The sequence below is a fragment of the Thalia democratica genome, chromosome 4 (genome assembly GCF_965202585.1).
Source record: "Thalia democratica chromosome 4, ktThaDemo2.hap1.1, whole genome shotgun sequence".
Lineage (NCBI taxonomy): Eukaryota > Metazoa > Chordata > Thaliacea > Salpida > Salpidae > Thalia > Thalia democratica.
Window position 1 is genome coordinate 1,214,666 of NC_139168.1, and position 11,240 is coordinate 1,225,905.

An 11,240-nucleotide genomic window follows, 5' to 3' on the forward strand; every position below is an offset into this window, starting at 1 on the left:
CTAGACAGCAATTATATATATTATTAACTTTGAGGGGTCAATAAGTTTTTCGCAATGTAATTTAATTTGCTTATCTTTCTAAACATACTTTTTTTACAAAAATTGAACACAAAACTTAAAAATAAGTACTAATAACTAATGAAAACTAAAAATAAAAATCCATAACTTTTCAACCTAGATATAAAAATTATAAAACTTAATTTGTATTAATTACAATTCTTATTAAATATACAGCAATAAACTAAAATTTCAATAATAAATAAACTTTAACAAAAAATATGAAACTGAAGCTGTTAAGTATGATATATATTTTTATATTCTAATACCATTCTGATTTTTGAAAACTTCCAACTATAATTATATTACTTTTAAATACATTAAAAAATACAATTATAAATAAGTTTTATCATAAATAATAAAACTTATGTGTAAAGTTTATTTTCACTTTTTATTTCTTCTTAGATATTACTTGCATAAAGATGTCCAAGCTAGCATAAACAACTTTTATATTCTAAAACTCAAACTAAATACCAACTATTTTCTCATATAACTTAACTTTTCCAAACTAATCATATAAACTTTTTGAATATACTTTCCCTGACAACATGCTATAAAAATACGTCATTTCCTACGACGTCACAATCACATTTTCGCTTAAAATTAAAATTTGAAAAATAACATACAGATTTAATTGTATTTAAGGTACTTCTTTCAAACACTGTATAAGATAAAGCTTTTATACTTTTATTTGTAAGTAAAAATTTTAAGAACAAAATATATTTTGGTGAATTTAAAATGGGTGCATTTTTCTAGCAAGTAAGAAAAAGTTTACTACTTGAAGTGAAAATTATGTTGGATAAACTTCAAGAAAAAAAATTGCATTTGTTGGCATGAAGTTCTAGTCACAACATAAATAATTGATTTAAAAACTTAAAGCGTAGATTTTTCAATTATCTTATATTTCAAAAACTTTTCAATATAAACATCAGACTTTAAGCCAGTGGATACTCTGCTTTTCCCTTGCGATATTAAATACATTAAACTTGATTCTGTTTGTGACTTATCCATGATGTTTTGGTGAATAAACACAAAAAGCTTTTCAAAATTTAGCTTATTTATCCAGACATGTTTATAAACAAGAATAACACGAGTTTATATAAATTCAATTAAATTGAATAGATCAAGTTGATTATGGATTATTTATCATGCTTTGGTATTTGAATATAATATGTATTTTGAAATCAGCTTACTTATCAATTTTAAATGTTTGTAAACAAGTGACACAGGCAGAAATTTAAATAAATCAAATAAACCAAGTTAGTTGTGACGTTTCATTCAGAGAAGTTTTATTTCGGAGAATTTGGTTTACAGTTTAAATTAAATACTTCAACTTGTGAGTTTTTCTCTTGAACTAAACTGTTCAAATTAAATCTTGAGAGTTAAATTGAACTCGCGAAAAAATACTTTTCAATAAAACTCGTTCAAGTGTTTATTTGAAAATTAGATTTTTAAGTACTTATTTGACTAGAAGAACTATAATTTAACTTTTTAAATTTTCATATCAGAATGATTTATTGTCAGAAAAGTTAAAGTTTGTGAAAAGTGTTAAAACCGTTAATAGTTTTATATTTTTTATTTGATGTTTAACTATCCAGATATTAACCTAATATAAATTCTGCGTAAGTTACTTATACAAATCTATATTTCTCAATAAGCAACAACGTTGCAAGGACTTTTTAAAAGTTCTGCAAATAAAATCTTGTGACTTTATTTTATCTAAAATGTCACACTTTTTAGTGTCAGCATTTACTTTATACTTAACATGTGCTTGTACTACTAAGCATAACAAAAACAAATATATATTCAATCTAAACTAACAATACTGACGCATAAGGGGAAAATTTATTGAGTAAATTTATTCTTTGACTGAAAAGTGACAAAACTAATATGATAAACTTGATACTTAAAACTTTGTTTATCGTAAATATCAAACTCGATACTTAAAATTTGGTACTTAGAAATAATTATTTTTCAAGCACAGCACTCAATTTGCTTTCAAGTCTTAAACAAAAAATATTTTTTTTAAATGTGTTAAATAACATTTGTTTTAACTTTTTACTATTTTTAGATAAGAACTAAATTTTTTTTGAACTTATAAACAAAACAAATTTGACTATCAGTAATAAGTTCAGTAAAAATTGGACTGAACTATTTTTCTGACAGAAAAAAACATAAATAAAGCTTATATTTCTAAAGTAATAAATAGATTTATTTATCTTCAGCTTAAAAACCTCACTGAAACTATTTATAATATTGATATAAACTTGATTTCAATACTAAAGCAAACTCAAGCTAATAAAAAAACGTGATTTTTTTTTAATTTAGTTAATAATGTGCACACAAAACACCTTTTTTTCAACAACACTTGTTATAACAAAAACAAACAAAGACAAGTATTTGTCGAGCTTTTTTTTCCAATTTTTTGTAGAAACGCGATGAATTATGAATTTTTTCATCGCAAATTTGTCTCATGTTTTATTTAAGATTTGGTTTAGTGAACCTCTCTGCTGACTTCTAGCGGATATTTTATTTCACATATTAATTGTTGTATTTTAATGTATTAAATAAGTTTGATTAAGTTTATTGAGATTTATTTACACATAATTCTTTTTTAAATGAGATCAATAAAACATCGACGTCTCATATATCATACATAATTAGTATGACTATAAAAGTAAGGAATGCTTTACATTCTAATTATACAAATTTTAATGTTAAAAGCCTGTTTATATATACAAAACTTATTTGTAACTTTTCTATTGATGTCTTTAAAATACTTATGCAAATAGCATTGACGTAATATTTTAACGTATAATAAGAACAATAAATAAAATACACAGATATACATTTATAAAAAATCAAGTTCGTTAGACTAATAAAACAATACTAATCTTACCATAATCCCTTTTGTGAAAGAAGTATTAACAAGTCCTCTTTTGAAAATAAAAAGAAAGTTACTCTAACAACTAAACAACAACTATCAAGGAAATATAATCATCGATAGACACAACGTACAAATCAACAAGACTATACATAACTTCAAAATGCTAAGAAAAATTGTTTGTAAATTGTTTTTATTTTAAGCACGAACAAATTAGAAGACAATTACAAAAGTAAAATTACGTACTATCATTGGAGACACTGAACTATTTAAAGTTACTAATTCTTTTTTTTTTCAATCTTAGAATGTATACTATAAGCTAATTTTGTAAATTTAAAACTACTACTTGTTATTTTATATTAATATAATTATAGAAGCAAACAAACCGCTTTAGAAAGACTTGCAGTTTTTATTTCTGTAAATGTGTTCTGGTTTTCTTGACTCTAGAAAATTAATAATATTTAATAAGAAATTAGTACACTCAATTTAAATTACAAAAAATATTTTATTTTTCAATCTCTTAATTAAAATCATATATAGTTTAGCTAAAAGATATTATTACTACTTTATGAACTAATTTTAATGATAAACAATAATAAATTTACAAAGGCAATTTACTCAGATAGAAATAACTCATAAGTGGTTAGTAGTTAGTTCATGTGAAACTTAAGCCTTGTGTAAAAACAAAATAAATTAAAATAAATTAATTAGAAACCAAAATAAAAGTGGTTTGAAAATTATTTTATCCAGGAATTTTAACATTCATTTCAATTGTGAAGATATTATCTAATCTAGTATTCTGAAAATAAGCAACAAAAAAAAAGTGGTGTATAAATATATTCTTTTTATATTAGAAGGGAATACAACTAATACAAGTGTATATAATAAATTACAACAAATATTATCTATATCATAAAAAGTGAATTGGAAACATATTTAAAAATGTTCAAAATCGTTCCATTTTTAAGTAAACAAAAGAAAAATAAAAGCTTTAAAATACTATTTATTAGTATATTCTTCTGTTACTTAATAATACTTTTAAATTATTGTCAATGAATGTATGACCTAACTATCAAATATGTTATGTATCAAAGTTATTTTTTTCAAATTATAAAGACAGCTTAAATTAAAAAAGAGCTTGTAATAATATTTTAATTTAACTATGTAAAAAAACAATCAAAAACAACAAATTTAGAAAAAAATACAAAGGTGTTTCAAATCGATCTAAAAACACATATACAACAACACAAATACAACAACAAAAACTAGTTGTATAAAAAATAAGTTATTAAAATCACATAAAACAAAAGTCAAAATTTTATTTTTGCCAAAAAAAAATAATTTTTTAGGTAGTTTTGTCAGTAATGAAAAACTCAGGTAGTAAATAAAAATCAACAATAAAAAATAATTAAAAAATAATTAAAAAATAAAGGATTACATTAAAACAAACATAACACTAAGTGCTGTTATACAAAATACAATGTGCAAACCTTAAAAAGAAAAAAGGTAAATTAAAACAACAAAATGATAATTTTGTTGAATAAGATAAATTGTAACCAATAAAAATAAACAAAAACTTCTAATACAACATCAACGCAAAGTGTAAAAGTGCATTTTTTACAAAAACAATCGTGTACAATGAATTTACAAATATTCTCACCTGAGTATGTTTAATCTCCACATAGTTAGAAAGACAAGGAAAAATATGTTCGATTATACGACGTAACATTAATTATAATTACAAAAATGCTAGAAAAACTGCAATTTTAATACTTTTTGACTTAAGTAAAATCTAATAACGAATTATTGAAACATTTAATCATATTAGAAAGATTAAGGCATAGGGGGGAGGTCCGACATTTTTTTACTAAAAATGACATTGTATCTTATATGAAAGCTTAAAGTACAAACTACAATTCAGTTTTTATAGAATTAGAAAATATTATTTAACTTTGGAGATATTGTAATTTTTATCAAAAGCCTCCGATACAAATGTATGGACCGCAAATTTTTCAACGTCAATTTTCTCAAAAATTTTAAAAATCACTAAAAATCTATCTTCTCCTTCATTTTTTGAGCTAGAGACCTCAAACTTTCAGGAAATGTTCCTTTTGTAATTTAGAAAACTTTGAATGTTGGAATTTTAAAAATATTTAAAATAAAAATTTTAGATAAAAAAAACAAAAAAATAGGTGGTTTTTTTTTAATAAAAAATTTATTTTTCAAAATTAAAAAAATTGCATTCAATCTTTTTAAAATTTTATAATACACTTTCTGTGAAAATTTGAAGAAGATTGCTTTTAAATGAAAGAGGAGATAGATTTTTAGTGAAATGGTCTTTTTTCGCATTTTTAGTTTGCGCCTTCCATTAGGGACTTATTGAGGTCACCGACTTTGATCGCTCATATCTCAAAAAATACTTTGAGTTTTTTCAAGCGGTTAAAGATGACTGATAGCTCAGATAAAACTCTACAAAGTAAGATCAATTTGTAAAAATCAAGGTGGACCCCCCCTATGCCCTTAATCAGTTCTGGAAATTAAAATAACTATTTACAAAATAAAAAAAACTATTTAATTAGCTTAAAATAGTTTTTATATATTTAACAAACTGTGATTCAGTAATTAAAACATGTTAGAAAACAGTTTTTTTTGAAATAAGTTAAAATTGCTAGATCAAACTAAGGTATAAAATGTTTTCATTACTTTTTAATTCTAAATGAAATTAAATCAGTTGACTTTGTTTTATCAAAAAACTAAAAATTAAGTATATTGAGAACTTACATAGAAATTTATTTCAAATGAGTTTTTGTATTATATATGGTTTTTTATATTTAGTCTATCATCTAAAAAACTGATAAGCTTAAAGCCTTTTTATACAATTTTATAAAACTAATCCACTTTTTACTTAAAATAGTTATTATGTTAAACATTTCAATAACTTTTTATACTGAAACATTAAACTTATATCAAACAATCATATTAAAACAACGGTTAAGTATTAAGCAATGGAGAAAGTCACAATAGTGAGAACAACTTTTACATATAAACTAATACGAGTGGGATTAAAACTTTGTAAAGTTTCCAACAAACAATAAAATATAAAACAAAAGAGATTATTCATCAAAGAGTTTTATATGCTTGTAAAGGAAATAACTGCCGTTGTATTTTGCAAAATATTTTTTAGTTTTCATTCAGTAAACGACAATACACTTGAAAAAAATACGGTATAAATTTTTCACAAATAATCTTTTGTTTGGAAAAGAGTAAAAAATAGATAATTTAGATTAAAGAAAACTTTTTACCTTCTATATCAACATTTAAGATCAATAATTTACCTTTATAACATATATTATAATACCATAATCTTCAATACACGTTGCAAAATACAAGAGCAAAAAAACTCTTAATTAAGAAAAATACAACTTATACTAAACAAATTACTTAGGATTCACCTAAAGCTTGAGTTAAAGCTAATATCATCAAACTCTTAATTTAAAAAACAGTTCAAATGTTCAACTTCGTTCTGGATAAAAAAATTTAAATAAAATCTAGATAAATGTAAATTGGTGTATTTAAAATAAAAATTACACATGGAATCAAGCATAAGTAAAGAAACAAATACCTGGATTTTTATATATTCAAAAGGCAATGCTAAAAATTTAAATGCAACACAATTTTAAAGTGATTAAAAACAAAAATAGTACTTAATTAACAAAACCAAAAGCATATAAACCATTTAAGAAAAAGTATCATAATTGAAAGATTAGATAAACCAAAAATTAACTCAGAAGCATTAATCATGAAACTAAAATAAATCTATTAAGTGGTTTTTTTTTTAAACAAACCTGTCTTCTTTTAATTCTAAGCTAAAAATAAGTCAAAAGGAAAAGTTAAAAAATTATACAGAATTATCAAAAATAACTACTCAAAGGTATTAAACTAGGCATACTATAATATTTAGTGAGTAAACTAGTAAAAATTTAGTTTTGCATATAATGAAAGCTTCCTTATTTAAAAAATGTAACGAGTTTTTTATATTAATTAGGATATCTTACTTATAACTTGTTATAAGTTTATGTTATTTAACTATGTATTAATAAATTCGACAAAATATTATAAATTTATGACACTATACTAGATATGTTCATATTTTTAATAAAAAATAAACAAAATATTAAAGCAAGCAAATAAAGTATGCTTTAGTTATATACATTTTAGTAAACATAATGTAAAAAAATAACTTACTGATAGTGTAGAATATTTCAGTGTTAGTAGGATAAAAACTATAATGTAAAAACAAACATAAATATTAAAATTTAGCTTATGTAAAATTTCCTGTAGAACAATTATAGGATAAAATTATGTTAAATTAAGTCAGTCCAACGGCAATTTAAAGATAAAAGTGGATTATATATGGAAAAAAGGTTTGTTGAAAAAAATTAAAACGTTAGTTTTTTAGTGTAACTTAAATACTAGTTGGGGTTTGTTTAAAACTTTTTTTTTTAATAATTTTTTATAGCTTTTATTATATTCGGATATAAATACACTTAAGGTAAAATATTTTAACTTAAAAGTTGTCAAGTTGGCTCGGAAAACATTTAAAATTTTGTTGATATAGCTAATTATTTATTTTTGTGGGAAATAACAACAATAAAAAATTGTTTTCATAAGTGGGCTTGAAAGAGTATTAAAAACTCGTTTAAAATATAAATTTTGTGAAAAAATTTTATTTGGAGTTTTTACAATTGAAAACGAGCTTAATGGAAAAGTTTTTTAGTTTATATCATAATTGTTTGTGTTTTATACTTGTTCATGTAGATGTAACTATAAATTTTCAATAAATATTCTTTTTAAATGATAAATTGTCACACAAAAGCCACATAAAACTTATGTTAAAAATAGCAACAATTAATCAAAACTTATTTTAATGGCCACTTAAAAACCACTGGATAAAATTTCAGATTTTTTTTAATTCTCATTACAAAAGATTTCCAGACGTTACTTAGTGGGAAATTAATAATTAATTAGCTGGTGACATCAGGTTACTATGATACATCTGTCTTGTTGAGGATTTTAAAATAAATTTACCTTATGTAATAAATAATTTAATCTTTTATAAAAAACATGATGCTAGTTGAAAGATTAGCAGTCGGCTTATAGAACTAAGTGGAGAAAAAGTTTAAACATAATGTATGTTTATGTTTAAATTTTAACTTAGTTCTGTATTAAAAGTAATTTTATTTATAAATTCCTATGATGCTCTTCAAAAACTAACAAAATCCTTATTTTAGATACTAGAATAAACTGTTTATATTTACATAATATTTAGCTGAAAAACAAATAATATTATTTACTATTCACATGAACATACATGCAGTATTTGTTAATAAATAACTGAATATATACAATTCTGTGAGTTTCAAAACCTACCATTAGCTATCACAAACTGTAAAATAACATTTTTTTAATTAAATAATTCAGCTATCTTAATTGTACAAAAAGCTAGAGTATCAAAACATACAACAACATTACACAAGTAAAACATATACAATATTTTTTTTATTTTACAAGAAATATTTTGTTTGTGCTTTTGATAAAAATATATGTAACATAATCATATTTATAATTTCTTGAACTAAAAGAAAATTTGACAATATTAAAATACAGGTAGAAGCTATAATTTTAATTAACATCAAAGACATATAAGAAAATATATTAAATAGTATAAATCTAAATCATGTAAACTAAATTAACTTAAGAAGATATAAACTTAAATTTATAAATAACCATAGTAAAATAGCATTTGGAAGCTAAATACATAAGGTGGAACTAAAGACAGCAAAAATCACAAAAATAAGCAAAAAAAAGTGTATAAACAAAAAATAAAATAAAAACCACAACATTTATACTTACCTTCCTGTCAAACTGCAAAGTATATGTTTTTGTTAAAATTTATTTTAATATTATATGCTTTAAAATAAAGTAACTAATATTTGTCTATAAATATGTTGTTAATTTCTATGTACATTGTTTTTTGTCTTTTAAGGATGATACTCCTTTAAAAATAGAGTGAAAATATTTGTTATACTATATAAATTAATGATTAATATAAACTCATAAACTATATAATTAAAACTACTTGAACTTGTTAACTTTGTTACTTATGTGACGTAATAACTTTAACTAATAATTATTGTGAGATTTTTGAAAATTAAAATATTTATAACACCTTAATTTTATAAAGACAACATACTATAAAAACTTAAAAGTATCTGTTCTTAAATTAAGCATTTCAAGAAAAATTGCATTTTTTATGACCAGAACAAAGTTTAAATGAGCATAAATTTCTACATATGTATAATTATCAAAACTAGTTATTTAAACCAACAAAATGTAGTTGATAAATTAAGTCAATGCTAATATATTTTATTTTTCTAGTTACAAAGTGAAAATTTGTACATAACAATTGCAACAATAATGTAATAATTATGTAAAAAGTAAGTATTAGGAATTTTTTAAAAGTGTTATAGTTAGTTAGTATAATTTTTACGTCAGACTTTAATATTTTTTTAAGCAGTATAGATAAAAGTTTTTGAGAAACTTTCTTAGTTTAACTTATATCTATGCAAAAGTTTAACTTATATAGATAAAATATTAAATCTAATATGTTGGTATCTAAGGGTTATATCTAAAATTGATTTTTTTTCACTTGTAAACTTAAAATGATGTCAATATAAATTATAATGTTTTGTCTATAATAATTTAAGGTTTATAATTGCAAATTCTGTAAACTTAAAACTGAAATTACAGCTTTTAATGCTTTATAAACTATTTGAAATAAAATACACTTAAATTTGTAGCATCAAGCCATGGCATTAAGATACTGGTATTTAGTTGACGTCATACTAAAAATTCAGCTTTATAAAATATTTCAACACCCTAATTTACAGAAAACTTTGACTGCACTTTAATTTTTTTAAATGTCACATAGATTTTTATAATCTCTCTCTATAAAAAAAAATTGTGTACTTGCTTAAACATTCAAAGTGTGAGACGCTTTTTAAAATACTCAAAGCAAAAAATACACAAACATCTTTAATTCATTTTTATGCTTTAAAATACTGACAGGCTGTTTAAAAATTGACAGGCAAACATTGAAAATGCAGCAGAAACAAATATTTGTTTCAATATAATAAATTTATATTATAGGTTTACAACATAAACTTTACGTTAACTGAGCTAAATATAAGTTAACTTACATTTTAACCTACTTACGCATAATTTATAACCCAAATTACTTTGTTCAATCTTAAATATACAGTTTACCTCATATAATAGGTTCACTTTTTATAATAAATTTAAGAAAAATTTAAAAACTTTAATTTTGATATTACAAACTAATAGTAAACATGAATTATTAGTCTAAGTATTATGTTCGAAATTTGTATTTGTATTACTTACTTTATGATTATGAAATTCTTCCCCTTAACTTACACACAGTAAACGAAATACAATGAGTTTGTATAAATACATCCATACTACGCAATATGAACGCATATTTTTCTATACAATGTATAATGTGTAGGAAAATACTACTCAATATAATGAGTTCATATCAGTTGTCAAACAAGCATATAAAATACTAATGATAATAAATAGGGTATACAAACTATAATTTTTTCTTACGTTTTTTTACTACATAATTTAAACGTACAAAAATCCCTCCCTAAACATACAGCATATAATTACGTCAAAATTCGGATTTTTATACAATATAATGTGTTTATACAAACTTGTATTTCAATACTATCATACCAGCTTATCCGGTATCAATTGCAAGGTTAAAACTGGTTTTTAAAAACGCTTAGAACCTAGTTATGTCAGTAATAACAATTTGTTGTTTACAAAAAGACAATTTTTACATAAGTACATAATGTGACATAATATAATACAACTTATAAACAATGTAATTCAAACTATATATTTTTGAAAAATATCATATTACAACAGATAGGCTTATTAAGCTTCAATTGTGAGATTAATTTTTTATAAGCTTCTTTACATTTGTAAGCTTTCAGTAGCATTACAAACATATAAATCATATCTGAATAGACAAATCAAGTCTTCTTTACGAAGAATTGAAACAATTTTATCTAAGATTAACTACCAAGTAAGACATTCATACTTTGTTTAACATTTTAATTTGTGATTTTTAAGAATTTGAAACTAATTTGCAATTCTAGAAGCTTTTATTTTAAAGAAACAAGTTTCCTATACTAGTTTTAATATCAAGACATGA